Below are 16214 nucleotides of genomic sequence, written 5' to 3' on the forward strand. Positions count from 1 at the left end.
TTTTTTTTTAAAAAAACCTGTTAAAAGTTATTTATAGTATTTAAAAGGTATTCTAATTGAAACAAATATTTTGTTTTTGGGATAGGGTCTCACTATGCAGTCTTGCTTGCACTTGCTGTGTAGGACAGATTGGCCTCAAACTCAGATCTATGAACTTTGGCTTCCCCACGTCTGGGATTAAAGGCATGTGCCACTATGCCTGGCACAATCATATTTTGAGTCAAGCTTTTATCATAGTTCTTAGACATTTTTTTGCACACATATTAAAATGGGAACCTAAGTGCTCGAGTTTTCTAGGTTCAAATTTCGCCCATGGCACTCTCCCTGTTTCATCTAAAATCTTGGTGTTGAGCAGAAGAAGAGCAGAGGGCTTCTGGCAGGGAGCTCAGAAGTTTGGCATTGTCCTCCAGCTCTTGCTGTTTCGTCCATGTAGATACCACTAGGCTTTGTCTGATTCCTGTAATTCGTGTCTTACCCCCACCCCCCCACCCGCCACTTCTTCTCTTCCACCTCTGCTTCCTCTGCTTCTCTCCTCTTCCTCTTCTTCTCGATTCTTTTCTGGGTTTTTTCTCACTTTCCGTTTCACTTGCTTATTCGTTCATTCATTCATTTATGCATTGCCTTTCTGTCATGTACCAGAAATTGCTCTGGGAGAAAATGCTAAACATACTATCATTCAGACGATGATGGACAGTCGTGCAAAAGCCACTGGTGTAATTCAACCAGATACTTTACATGTCTTCCAAACAGGAAGTAGGACAGTAAAATTGGCTTGAGGGCGCTAGGGAATGTTTTTATGGAGAAGTCGTAAAGGAGCGGAGATTGGGGGAACAGAAAAGATGCTGCCATGTGGATGAGTGTCATGGAATAAAAACCATTCCTGAGGAGAGGATGGCCTGCAGGGAGCTGGGTGTGCTGTGTACCGCGTGTTGACAGGATACCCCTGGAGCATTCAGTGGGAAGAGGGAGTGAGAATGGATGAGGCTGTTTATAGGAAGCAGGAAATCAGATCTCGCTGGTTCTTTTACACACAGCTGAGCCTGCCTTCCTGACTCACGATGCACACAGCACATGCAGCCCTTGCATGCTACACACTGCATGGAGACTGACAGTTCATAAGGGCACGTGTCCTCTTTCTTTATGACTCTCAACTCACTGCTTCCAAAGAACAGCCAGGCCTCCTCTCACTGTTACTCACTCCATTAAGTCGTGCACTCAGTGAGACTTATCCAGTTGTTCCTCGTACAGCATTTCCTTCTTTTGTCTCTCTGCTTCTGACTGAGTTTTTTACCCCTTCTGAACTCCAGGATTCAATGACTTCTCTCCCTCTCTCCCTCTCACTCAAAAATGAATATATATATATTCATTTTTCCAGACAGGGTCTCTGTAGCTTTGGAGCCTCTCCTGGCACTCACTCTGTAGACCAGGCTGGCCTGGAACTCACAAAGATCTATCTGCCTGCCTCTTCCTCCCAAGTGCTGGGATTAAAGGTATGCACCGCTATTGCCCGGCTACTGATTTTTGTTTTTAACCCCTTCTGAAGTCCAGGATAACTTTCAATCACTTCTTAATAAAAATTTTCATATGCTGCTTGTTTAAGTCCCAAGCTCTTTTTACAGATGCTCAATAAGATACCCACACATCGAAGGGAAGGACTTGATAACTTTCACGTAGCCTGTGTTAAAAGAGCAGCTTCTTATGTGGAACAGACACTGCCCTGATGCTTGTCCAGAGGCTGAAGGGAAACAGAGTTCCTATAATTTGGGTGGCCCTCACTGTGATTGATATGCTATCCAGATGCAAGTCTCACACGGAAGAAAAACTGTCCGTGAGATGGAGGGATTGCATGGGGGGAAAGGCAGACATAGTACAGGGAAGATTTTGGGTTTAAGTGGATATCAGATGAACTACCCTAGGTTTGCCATGGGAAGAGGACACTCAGCCATTAAGCCACATGGAATTGTCTCTGACACTGAGTAACAAATGGCCCACCAGGTAAAAGCACCCATATTGCATTAATATTATTATATGAAATGACCTCTGGAAAACTTGATTCAATTTAAGTCTTCTCAGTTACAGATCTGGAGACAATCACAAATTCAAAAATGTATTTATGGAACTGTGTTGCCACTGAGCTCGAAAGACCATAATCCTATTACTTGAGATTTTTGAAAAGGGTAAACATGAGTAACTGCAAAGAGATATTGATTAAAGAAGTAATATGAACAGGAATAATGGAATTAAAGTAATTGAGGCAATATTGGGCCTAATGGACCTTGTTCCCTTAGTGCTTTTCTTTTGCTTTTGCATTGAGTTGGCTCTAAAGTCAATGGGACCGTGTGCATCGAAGAAAGACACGATGGAAGAATGAACATCGCTGTCTATAAAAAAAATCAATCTGTTGTTCCTAAGGAAGAGCATCAATCAGTCCGTGGAATCAATTAGTTGGGTGTTTTTTTTTTTTTTTCCTTAGTTTATAACATAATGAAACAAATGATGAGAGAAGACTATATGCCTCAAACATAGGAGATCTGGGTAGACATTTCCTAAGTTGATGGAAGGTTAGCAGGGATGTAGTTTAAAAATGAATTGGTGCAAGTCCCTTTGTTAGTCTGAATTCCCCATGTTCCGTTGATTTGACAGCCTGTATCTGCAGTACTGTAAAGGCAGATTACGCCTTTCATTGAGTCTTGCTCTGAGATGAGTTCTCTCCCATTTCTCCTGTCAGGAGGCCAGGCCAGCTTCTGTGACCGTGTATCTCTGGGTCATTCCGTGTCTCAAGTAGCTTTTTGTGAATCCTGACTGTTATAACTATGTTGCACTGAAAGATTTTACATGTTGAAATACCACTTTAATGACAAAACTCCCTATTTAGGGAACATCAGTGCTTTCTCCTTGTCTCCCAGGCTCCAGGCTTGTGTTCAGAGTGCTTTCACTATGGCGGTTCGTTAAGATTTCTGTCAGTCCTTACATTTAACCTCCTCCAGTTTCTACCTCCATAGCGGTAACGGATTTGCCATTTCATTGCATCATTGCAGTTTGGATATGTCTGTTGTTGTACTTAAAATCCTTCTACATACTTATATGCATGCATACATACTTATATACATATAATTAAGGCCAGTTCTCCTTCAGGCAATAGTAGGTTTTTTGTTTGTTTGTTTTATCAACACTGTTAGAAAGAAAGTAATTTTAGTGGGATGAGTAGTGCTGGGGTCTAGAGAGTTGCAGGTGTACAATACAGAAGTTCTCTCTCTCTCTCTTTTTTGCCTGCAATAATTTCAATAGCCATGGTATTTTCAATCTCCATAAGTGTATACACTTTGAAATCTGAACATCACTCAAGTATGATGTTTTCTATCTCCTTTGTAGTGAACTGAAATATTTACAAAATATCCCAGCATCTTGGTGATCCACCTTGTTGAGAACTGTGGAGTCTTAGGACACTCAAAGCAGAAGGGTTTTGTACAGATTTTTCTTATGTGAAGAGCCCCAGTGGATAAATTCCTCAGTCAATTAACCATATTCTGTTCTATATAATGCAGCCTCTGCAAAGAAATGTCTGGAAGCCCAAGTTTTCAAAACTGAGTTGAAACCCTTCTTTCCTCCTTTGCATTGGCTCTTACCATCCCATTGTCTTGTCTGATGGGCTTTGCCCTGAGTGTCCTCTTTTAGGCCACTTATCAATGCAAAGAACTCTTTCTCTTTGAGGATATGTTCTCATTTCCCACAATGCACAGTGCATTGTTGGGGCAGTGAGATGTACTATTGCATGAGAACATGCAGTTACCAAATTGAGTTTCACCTAAGTGCCTCAATCTGTTACTCCTAAACATGGGATCTTGTCTTAATGTTGAAAACAAATTGAGTAATCTCTGTGTGAAAGGATTCTCAATGCTAAAGGCTAAACACTGACTGAGAGGTTTAAGGTTAAAGATAAATATGGATGAGACCCAGGATTATGGCAAATAAAACAACAATAAATCTATAGATAGCCAACTTCATCTTTTAATAAAAGCCAACTGAGAAGTTAAAGGAGACCTGTAGCTTGCATTTTATGACATCACTTACTGCGTTTCCTGCTGTCACTGTAGTGTCTGCTGAGGTAAGTCAATAGGAACAATGACTGGTTGAGCAAGTGTGGTCTGTTTCTTTTGCCTTCTTTTGGGCCCTTTTCCTCCTGTTGGTTTGTTTTGTCCTTTTCTGATGTGTTAACTTTTTTTTCTAATTTTATCTTATTATTTATTCCTTAGAAGCTTTTTTGTTTCCTATTGATAGAAAGGGGATGGGTTTAGATGGGAGGGGAGGTGGGGGAGAAAACTGCGAGGTGAAACCACAATCAAGATATATTATGTGGGAAAAATATTTTCAATAATAGGAAAAAAATTTAAAATGACAACCCCCCAAAAAGATGAATGCATATGTTATCATTGGCCCTTCTAAAACACTGAAATGACTTTGGAAGGATTTTTCTTAAAGGATCACACCTATGAAAACAAATGAATGAACAGCTACCACCCTTTAGAAGTTGGAATGGAGATGGATGGGATGACGACTTAGGGCTGAGAAAGTGGACTTTTAGTCTGGCAGAGGAGAACCGAGGAAAGCATCCCAGTTTCGGGGTGAAAACCTCTGCAAAAGCTCAGACCGGAGAGTCAAAAATCCTCCTGAGCCATAGACTTGCTGTTCAATTTCTGGTTCTCCACCCTTATATATCAGCAGGTGACCAGGGTCATTTGACTTTAAGGAAAACTTCTGTCCTGAGAGGGGAAAACTAGAGCATGTCTCAGAACAAGCAAACTTAAAGAAAACAGAACTTTGTAGGAAATAGTCATCTTAAAAAACAAACAAACAAACAAACAAAAAACGCCAAAAATAAAAGAACAAACCCTGCAGAGAGATAAACAAGATTTCACAGCTATTGACTACACAGAATTTATAAAGTTAAAACATAATGCTAGGAGAATTTCCTAGAAAGTGAGTTAAATAAAGAAGACAATCCAATAAATAAATAAATAGACCATAGGATCTGTTCATGAGGTCCAGTCTCCAAAAATAGCAATATCAGAGGGAGAGAATGTGGGGCAAAGCACTGAAAACTACTATCTAATGGAAAATCAACATTTCCTACAACCTATAACTAAACATAGCAATTTTGGGGTCAAAAGAGAAAATCACAAAATTGTGAAACTTTGTAAATCTAGATTGTGTTCTGATAAATGGCAGAATCCTCTAATAAGCAAGACCCAGCGTTTCAGAAATGTCATGAGATGAAAGCTAGATGAAACAAAATTCCCAAGGTGAAGACAGAGGACATCTGAAGGCACAGCTAAGCAGTGGGTGTTGGGTAAACTGATCTAAATTGTAATGGGTAGAGAGATAAAGAAAGCACCTTGTGTCCAGGCACTGAGAAAGGAGGTCTGAAGAGCTGGCTAGGATTTGGAGGAAACCTAGTAAACTCATGGGAAATTACTCAGAAAGCACAATGATAAACTTTGTGGAAGGACCAGTATAAGACAGGAAAGACTATGTAATCGTGGGATACTGTGTGGCTTGACACCAATGGTCCCTCTAGAGTCCTGTGACTTAAGTGTGGGTATATAATGAAGTATGTGCAATCCATAAGACTTCCAAATTTATATTCATATTAAATACACTTAAACCTTAATTTTGTATTTGTGCACATGTGTGCATGTGGAAGCCAGAAGACAGCATGGAGGAATCTGTGATGAATTGTTTTCTGTTCCACCAGCCAGTTCCCAAATAATGTCATGGAGACTTCTTAATAATTATGAAATCTTGGCCTATAGCTGAGGCTGGTTCCTAACTAGCTCTTTCATCTTAAACGAACCTATTTATATTGGTCCATGTTCTCGCCTGTGGTGTTGCCTCTTTCTTACAACTCCCGTTTCCTCTCCTGGTGTCTCCTCCATGCCTAGATTCCTCTTCCTCTTCCTTTCTTTCCTGGAAATCCTGCCTATACCTCCTGCCTAGCTATTGGCTGTTCAGCTTTTTATTTCACCAATTACAGCAATCCAACTCCACACAGTGTATAGATATCCCACAACAGGATTCAGGTCTTTCCTTCCATTGTGTGGATCCTGGGGAATCAAACTCAGATCACCTTTATGCTCTGGCTTGTATCACCAGCCCTCTTTTCAGAATTTTAACCTAAGTGTGTTGATGAATATACATTTTCAAAGATTGTTTTGCCTCAAACTGCAAAACACAGTTTCTTGATCAAGACTTTAGTGATTCTCTCTCCATTATTTATTTATTAGTCACTGTTGTGATTGGGCTTGTAAATGTTCTTTGAGAGTCCATATATTGAAGGTTACGTCCTAAGCCACTGGCTTTATGGGTGATGGGGGGAAGGGGGCATGAACATAGCCTTTAAGACATGGGCAATATTTGGTAGGCAGTAATTGGGGGCTTAACTTTAAAGGATATTGGGACCCTGGACATTAATCTTCTCTTCCTGCCTTCTGGCCACTATGAGGTAAATAGGCCCTCTTTGCTATCTGTTCCTACCATAATGTACCATGATGTACTAGGCCCAAGGCACCAGGGCCAACTGTTTACTGACTGAAACCTCTAGAATGACTAAGTACATTCTTTTTAAGTCAGTTATGGTGGATATTGTGTTATAGTATCATAAACCCTACTTACACAGAGTTAGTGAAACACTATACAAGCAGTAATTTAGAAACAAAATAAACTCATCTCACTGCTCTGTTCCGAATTCTTCAATAGTCAAAATCATAATTAAGAATGTGATAGGTTTACCTTTTTCTTTGTTAACCAAATGTGATACTCTGATAATTCGATGAGGTCCAAAGCCAGTTGAATTTCCCCAGGAAGCAATTATGAGTTAAAGGAGTAAATTATTCTCAATGGAAGAAAGTATTTGAGACCCAGGATTATGACAAATAGATAACAGTAAATCTATAGATAGCAAACTTCATCTTTTAATAAAAGCCAAATGAGAAGTTGAAATTAAGGAGAACTGTATTTTGCACTTGTGAGTTCACTTAATGCGTTCCTGCTGTCTCTGTAGTGTCCTCTGAAGGAATGTAGTGGGAACACCCTGGAAGCATTTTAGCTTAATAATGAAAAAAGAAAGGCCCTTGAGCCTGCACATGGGGACTCTGTGTGGAAGGGCCTTTGAGCATTGCCCATTTGGTGCCCTCCATATTCAGCACAGAGATCAGAAACAATGGGGCTTTAATTTGGTGCTCAGCTAATGGCAGCTGATTGGTTCTCATTTTTCAGGCTTCTAATGTGTCCTTAGAATCTTCACAGGGGTGTTGTGCTTTTAGCCTGAGGTCTCTGTGCTTCATTTTTCTCTTTGTTCTTCAAACACATACCTTACTTCACCCTGATTCATCTTCGGAGAGGCTCAAAACAACCCATGGTAAGCACTGAATAATTTGGAGGAATCTCTGGCATGTCTTGATGATGTTAAACCACTCAGAATACTGAGAAATAGCCCAAGCTTGCATTAGCAGAAGATTAAGTCAGGTGAACTTTAAAGTCTTAATTTTAAAAAAATTTACATTTTTACCAGTGATGATTGAACAACATTGATATTCTTCTTGCTTCTATTACTGATTACAATTGCAAATGCTTGCAAAAAGTTCTAGAATGGCTGCTTGCTGCTCCATATGGAGTAGGGCATTATTTTACCTATTTAATGGCTATTAAATATTAAAAACACTTTGCCAAAAATATCTCCATAACTATAGTAGCATGTGCATACATCATAATGAGAAGTACAGTCTGATATATGTGCCTAACACTGGCTTACTTTGGGTTCTATTCTAAGAGAATTTGCCAAGAAGTTTAAAACTTGGAGAGGTTTCTTATTTGAGGCATCATTATGGGAAAAGGGAAGAAGAGAGATGCTTTCAGATGAGGTCAGGATAGTGATTTTTCAGCTAGTTACTATCATTTTGTGTCAGGATTTGCTGGATGTGAGCCCAAAATGATCTGAACCAGGAAAGGTGGAAAACCACAGTATGCTATTTATTTGAAGGTGGGAATCCAGGACAGTCATCACTCAATGGAAATTTAATGTAAAGAGAGACATTTGGAGCATTTGAGGGTTAATGGCATGATTAAAATGACATTTAGGGGTAACACTGGACTGTAAACAGAAAAAATCAGAGGAGGAGACAGCTGAAGCTGAGAAGATGGGCTGTAGGGAGGGCTGTAGGAGACAGGTTTGACTGGTGACAGGAGTGATGTTATAGCCTATAAAGGCAAACTAGAAAGAAGTCAGGGCTGCATTGCTGTCTTGGTGAAAACCCTATCTACAAGTGTAACATTAACTGATTCAATTTAAAAGTAGAAAGACAATTTAAATTTACCCAAAGGATCACCCAACAAATATCCAAACACCTTCTGGAATAGACCACTTCTCTTTCCAGTTGTGACAACAAAGCCGTTTGTGAAAGACAGGAATTGACTAAATCAGTTCACTTCATCTTCTTTGCCTGCTTCCGGAAGATCTCCCTGACCTCAACAAATAAAGGCGTGTGACAAGGTCAGAGGTCAGGGAAGGAAGCTTCTGGGACACACCTGTGTACACAGGTATTCAAATGCAGGTGTGTAGATAGGCATTCCCTGACTGGCCTGCAGGAGAGAGGCAGAGCTGCCTAACATTGTGAGCTCCTTCACTAAGAGTCCAAGAACAAAAGACAGGAGGAGTGGTTGGCATAGCATTACACCATGAGCTTGCTTGCCTAAGCTATAAATGGACATTTGCTTCATTAGAATAGGTAGTCTGATTTGTAATTTTAGGATCTAAATGGAGGGGCAGTGTCATTTATTAAGTGTAACATCCATAGAAAATTCACAGTGTAAACACAAAAGGATAAAGCCCCAAATTGGCATGTGTGAGCATGTGTTCAGCCACCAGAAACATTTTTATAGCCTGTCTTTTATTCTAGAATATCAGCTCTTTTTAAAAATTGTTTTTAAAAATTATTTGTAGGTTTGTGTGTGCATATACTTGTGTGTGTGTGTGTGTGTGTGTGTGTGTGTGTGTGTGTGTGTGTATGTGTGTGTGAGTCTGTGTGTGAGTCTGAATATGCATATGTGCACAAGGAAACCAGAGGTTCAGATCCCCTGGAGTTAGAGTTACATAAGATTGTGAAATGTCCACTGTGAGTGTTGGGAACCAAACACCACTCCTCTGGAAGAGTAGAAAGTGCCATTTGTAGGTTTGTGTGTGCATTAACTGTTGAGCCATTTCTCTAGACTGCAGCATTATGTCTCCATATGCACATTTGCATCCAAAGGCCAGAAGAGGGTGTCAGACCCCTGAAGCTAGAGTTACAGGTCTTGGTTTGCTTCCCAGTGTGGGTGTTGGGAACTGTATTCAAGGTCTTCTGGAAAAGCAACAAGAATTCTCAACTACTGATTCTAAAATTGACTGAATTTCTTTAAATGAGTATCAGGCAGTAAACTTTCAATCCAAAATGAAAGAATTACTTACGCCAAGAAAGCATTAATTTTTGCATTGCAATTAAAATCACTCAGCCCTGATCCTCATATTAGTAGATTATCATCCTGCTGTTAAAAAAACATTCCAGACAACCTGCATAAGACCAAACTAGACTCCCTTAATATAGGTGACAGTGGTGTGACTGGGACAAAATATGAGGCCACTGGGAGTGGGTCCAAGATCTAACTCTAATGCACAAACTGACTTAGTGGAGCCCATTCTATATGGAGAGATACCTTGCTCAGCCTAGACACGGGGTGTGGGGGTGGAGAGGTGTCTTGGTCCTGCCTCAACGAGATGATGGGACAGACTTAGTAGACTTGCTAGGAGCAGCCTTTCCCTCTCTGTGGAACAGATGGAAGGAGGTGGGGAGTGGAGCGAGTGAGAAGAGAGGAGGGAGGGGGAACTGGGATTAGAATATAAAAAATAACTAAATACAAAAAAGTATTACAAAAAAGACATTCCAAACAAAAGGCCCAGAGAGGGCGCCACCAATAAGTGACTTTCAGCGATGCACAACATTAATCACCACGCAATTCTTACCTTCTTTGCACTTAAAGAGTAGAGCTAGTTGCATTTTGCCTGGTTTGTCTCTGTAGTCACCTTGATAGCAGAGTTCTGATTCTTTCAGTGATACAGTAGTGGCAGTTTTATGGATGTTTTAATTTTTCTATCAAATCATAACTAAAATTATATTTTTGAAAATCTGGACAATGTTAGCATCTTTTCTTTGCCCATGTAATGCCAGTGGCTTCATCTACCTCATATTATGAATTAATATGAGCATGAATTATTTGTATTGTGGCAGGGTCTTGTGATACCCAGGCTGCCTTTGAATTCACTACATAGCCAAGAATGACCTTGAAGTTTTGATCCTCCTGGGATACAGTGTACATAGTGCTCAGGACTGAACCTCAGGATTTGTGTGTGGTAGGCAGGCATTTTGCCAACTGGGCTATAATACATTCCCAGCCTGGGCAATGTGAATTTTGACAGGACTAGGTTATTGACTTCAGGAGTTCTGCTGTGAGACTATTCAGCTGACTTTGTGACAGTCACATGGGAAATGGGGAGTTAATATTTCCTGGGAAGAATTTTAATGTTAGAATTTACTGTCTTTTGCACATATAAATTTGAAGCCTTAATGTTATGCTCTTCTGGTTATTTGCATTTAATATGCATGCAAATTCACAATGTATACTATATGCTGAGAACATAATTTATAAATCGGTACTTTCCCTGGTTGTTAGCAATTTTGGCCGCTTTAAAAATTAATGCTTTGAAGAAATATATGTTTGCAAATTTATTTGTAGTATCTTTAGTTTCCTAAGGAAAAAAATATTGTATGTTCTCTGCAAGCGAGGCAGTCCTCTGTTGTAATGTCCCCTGTGTTTAAAAAAGTTATGCACAAAGGGAAATGTTAAAATGCTTTTATTTATCTTTCCTGTAAATGGGTTTGGATTAGATGTTTTAGAGGTTTGCTTCCACTAGCAACACTGAAAAATATGTGTTTCTGAAGCATGATTGCAATGTACAGAATCCTGCTACAATTGGGAGTGAGTCACTTCAGTGCTGAACACATTTTGAGTAAGAGAGGACATATTATACTTGTAGGTGGGAGAAGATCTGTTCACAACATCCTGGAGAGCAAGAGCATCCCAGAGAGGGCTCTGGGGCCTCTCATGCTGCCTTTTAGCCTTGTTGTCTTGGCAACTAAAACACAGCCATCCGTCCTTTCCCCAGGCAGAGAGCTCCAGTCTTCCTTGATTCTGCAGTGACCTTTTCTTCTCCCTCTTCCAATCTGTTTTGAGGATCTGCCAAGCATCTTCAAGGCAACTTAGATTTTCTCTTCCCTGGCCATCATCAACGAGTCACCAGGTTCTTTTCTTTCCCTTTTGGACCATTAGAACTTCGTCACTGGGTCCTGGCTGCTTAGCTGCTTGCCTCTTGTCAGTTCCCAGTAAGGCCTCCCAACCTTCCTGTCCAGGAGAGAAGTCAGGTCATTTCAGATTGGACCCTGGGGGCCCATTGTCTGCAAGGTGCAGCCAGTCACCCTTGCCTGCAACGGTCTGCTAAGGCATCCTATGAAGGATTAAGCTGTAAACATCCTCCCTGACACACCTTTTACCACTTGGTCACCTTCTATTTCTGTGTCTGCCCCCGGGACTTCCCTGCTTTCCGTGTCTGTAACTTATATCATCCTTCTCTCAAACATCACTGCTCTTTAAGTGCTAATGAACAAAGGCTCTCAGCTGACAAGTTCTGTTGGTAGCAGTGTCACCAGCACTATAGGATCCTCAACTTTGTATGAATCTAGTGGTTGCACGGAATGAGCTAAGTCCAGCTGCTTATGGGCCGTGACTCTAAATGTAGACGGGGGCTAATGGTACAGCCTGGCAAAGGGCAGCAGTGCTGAATTCTTGGTTTTGTCTTCATCATATGAGTGAGTGCAGAGGAGAGATAATGAGCCATGGGAGCCAGGAGTCTTAATTTTCTCATTCACTTGTGGGCCAGGGTCATGGTCAAGACTCTATAGCTAGGTATTCTGTAGGCCTTGACCCAGAGGATGTGTGACAGCAGAGGCACGTCAATATGGGAAAATATCAAGAAGGAGAGCTTGTTTAGAAACCATGAATGATACAGAATCCTGCTTTTGAAATATAGGGCAGCATGTGATGAGTTTGATGTTAAATACTTAGTGAAAATAATCCAAATTTGTGATAATTGGCATAAAATATTCTGCACTGCATTTGCTTCCCTCTTCCTGCCTCTCCACTTCTTCGTTTCCCTTTCCCCCTTCACCTCACCCCTTCTCCTTAAAAAAAATAAGCCACAGTAGTAGCTAATGAATGTAAGGCTATTATGACTGGCTCAGAGATGCATTCTTCCTGCCTAATAGTATGGCAGACAACTCCAACCTCAGAGTAACTCCCCACCCCTCAATGGTCATAGAAAATTTAGGATGTGGAAGTTACACCATGAGTGTAAGAAACTTGAGCCTTCTTTACTTTTGGACATGTTCTGACTACTCCCATGGCTTAGTATTACCAGTGATGTTTGATCAAGGGGGCCATGTTGGAGTCCCCTAGAGAATGCCAGGAATAAGGCAATCTCCTGCAGATCTGACTGAGTAATTGGGTCTGGATGCTGAGGGGTCAGTGGGTCCTGAAACCTTCTTTTCCCTAATCAGCACCTCTTAGCAACCCAACCAACAATAGACAACCATGAACAACACAAGAAATGGGTTGGGCACACTGTGGCCCTAGGAAATGCCCAGTCTGCTTCTTTAAGGCTTAAGGTGTAGGAGACCATTTTATTTTTGTCTGTCTGTCTGTCTGTCTGTCTGTCTGTCTGTCTGTCTGTCTATCTATCTATCTATCTATCTATCTATCTATCTATCTGAGATAAGATTCACAGTATAGCCCTGGCTGTCCTGGGACTCACTCTGTAGACCAGGCTGGCCTCCAATTCAGAGATCTTCCTACTTCTGCCTCCCGAGTACTGGGATTAAAGGTTTGTGCCATTACACTCAGCTCTAGTGCTGGGTATAATGTGAGGCTTTCTGGCCTGGCTGGTCCCACCACCCTTCTCTGCCCCAAAGAAACATGCAGATGCTGTATTTGTTATTAAGCTGTTGGCCCTTTGTAGGAGAGGCTGTAGCCACGCCTACTTAGGGGCTGGCTACAGGTGTGCCTCACCACGCTTTTGAGGGCGTGGTCAGGGTGACGTAGAGTGACTTCGTTTTCTCTTTCAGTTTCACTTTGGTACTTGCTGGACAGACTGCTGCCACGCCAGCTGGCTAGGTTGCTCTGTAAGTAAGACATTTCCCTATTAATACCCTTATATTTCTACCTGACTCCGTATTGGTAATTTCCCACTATAGCCGTTGACTAAGGTTGCTTATTTGGCTATCTCTGACTTAATTATTAACTCATTTCTATCAATCTAAGTATTCCCACTTGGTCTTCTCTTACTGGAGAAAGGTCCAGGGACCTGTTACTCCTCTGGCATCCTACATGTTGACCGCTTAGCATGTCTGCAGAGAAGAGAAGAGGAGAAGAGAAGTGAGAAGAGAAGAGAAGAGAAGAGAGCGATTTCCTGTTTGTCCCTGCTTATATCTGATTCTGCCCAGCTACATCACTTCCCAGGATCACAAGACGACTCCTCTCTGCCAATACTTCCCAGAATCCTCCTTGTCTCCTAGTCCTACCTGTCATCCTCCCTGGCCAAACAGTGTTTTATTCATCAATCAATAAGACCCTTTGTCCGGCCCTTGACCAATAGTGAAGGCTGATTCTAGTAAAGAACTGATCGGCAATACACAAAAGCTATTTGGTAGCCCTGTATTGAAAAAGCAAGTGTGGGAACTGGGTTCCAAGCTGGCTGGTCCTTGAGGTTGGTGTCCTGAAGATCATTATTTGTCTGAGAATGAGTTGTGCTGATGTGACCTGTATGTGGCAGATTGGTCTAGGTCTATGAAGTAGAGGAATTCATGGGGAGAATGGCCAAGGCCTGCTGCCAATTTGTGGATGGTGTTCAAAGAGTTCCTACATCCCGAAGTCACAGCACATATGAGCTCCATAAGCAGGGAGGGTGGTGGTTTTCAGTTCACACCCTGCTTTGTAGTTTACAAAGTGTTTCTCATTTCGTAATTGCGAGAACCTTCTGAGGCAGGAAGAAGGAGTGTTACTGTTGACCTCAATTTATAGAGAGAAAAAGGGATTGATCTCTAGTCAGAAAAGTGTCTTCTTCAAGGTCATGTAGTTATTACATGGTGGAGCTGGAAATCAAATCCAGATATCCTGGCTCTAAGACCTCAGAAGCAATGAATTCTCACTGCTCAAAGTGCCAACCCCACATGTACCGCATGGAAGTATTCCTGCTCAGTATTGATCAGTATGCCATGAAGTTCATTGTGTTAACATAGAAGATATCAGGAATGATTAGTTGGGCTCCAGGGCTGCCATGGTCTGGTTTATCTCAGCCCAGACACCTTCTCATGCAGGAAAGTGGATATGTGGAAGGAGCTGTTACCAGAGGCAGTTTGCAGTGTGCCAGGCTGTCCTCACAGGTCCAGGTATACTGGAGTTGGGGAGTAAATCCCAGAATTCTCTTGCATAAAGAACCTGTGAAAAGGGAAAGTGTGAGAAGTTGCATCAGCTGACACAGAATCTTTACTAAATTGAAACTGTTTTCACTATTTTACCATCCAAAGTGCTGCTCAGTAAGTAAACTGAGTGGCCTGCTTTCTGCTTTGTGATCCGCTAATCGAAGACTGTATCCCATGTGATACGACAAGAGACAGGCTTCTTCTATCCCCTCACTCACCACCTCCAAACTTGGGTCTGTTTGTCAGGAGTAGAGGCACAGTGGAGCGCTGGGGTCCACAGAGTTAGTGGTCTGAACTGGAGCAGCAGATACTGCAGCCCATGTCACTGTGGCACTGGGAGATTCATCATGGGAAAGGCAGGCAGCCCTTGCAGGGGCTATAATTTCATCCATATTCAGCTAAGGAGAACAACACTCCTACTGAGAACCATGGCCAGGGGCTCTGGGACAGTGTTGCCTTTACACTCTTCATAAAATATGTTAAAAAAATAAAGCCTTAAAAGTCATGCTGGTCAAGAGTAAGGACAGGAAAATGATGGTAGCAATTCACAGGGTACTTACCCTTGCAGCCAGAAGTAGTATCAATTTTTAAGTATGGTATGTCTTGTCTCTTGCAGATTCCTAGAGGGGCCAGACCATTCATGGGCTAGTGTCTTACAAGCTGTCCTGGAGCTTTTGCCTATCTGGTTCCTTATACATTTCAGATATTAGCTCAAGTTTCTCTTCTAGAGAGTCTTACATCCACTGAATCTGGAAATACTGAATTCTGAGCTCTGGCCTTGGTGTTTTCTACCTCATAATAATTCTGTCTTATTTTCCTCATGGCATTGGTCACTGTTGGCAATTAATTTGTCAACAATTTGTTCAGTATCTATCTCTTTCCTCTGGACTGTGAGTTACATGGGAGTGAAAGCCAACTGTAACTCCAATTTACTATAGAGTTGTGGAGTATACAGTGTCTGGCCTTTGAGAGGAACTCAGTAAACCCACCAAGTGAGTAAATAAATGTGTGCATGAATGGATGGATGGGAGGATGGATGGATGGATGGATGGATGGATGGATGGATGGATGAGCAAATTTATGTTTTCCTGTTACTTAGTCCCTTAGTGCAGGACCTAGCATTGGGGTCTCTTTCTATTAGGAGAAACAAAAGAGATTATCAGTTATTCTCATTGCTATGACAAAATACCTCATGAGAAACAACTTAAGGGTAGGAGGATTTATTTTGGCTTATGGTTTAAAGGATACATTCCATCACAGCAGGGAAGACAGGAAACAGAGGTCTGCTGAACCAAGGTTGAACTAGAAGGCTCACTCCATCAGTGTCCCTTCTCCTAAAGTTTAAACATCTTTCCCAAGCCATGCCACTAGCTGAGGACCAAGCATAAGACAAAGGAGTCTATAGGGGGCTATTTCATATTCAAGCCATACAGAGGTCATACTTGTTTTTTCTTGTAGCAACAATCAGTAGAGCCTTACAGGCTTGAGCAACCCAACACAGGTCTAAATACAAGTGTCTACAGTGCTTCATTTCTTAGTGGAGAATCTGAGGAAAAGAATCTATTCTCCAAATAGTAGAGGCTACCACATTCTTTA

The sequence above is a fragment of the Cricetulus griseus genome (assembly GCF_003668045.3).
Source record: "Cricetulus griseus strain 17A/GY chromosome 1 unlocalized genomic scaffold, alternate assembly CriGri-PICRH-1.0 chr1_1, whole genome shotgun sequence".
NCBI classification, from domain to species: Eukaryota; Metazoa; Chordata; class Mammalia; order Rodentia; family Cricetidae; genus Cricetulus; species Cricetulus griseus.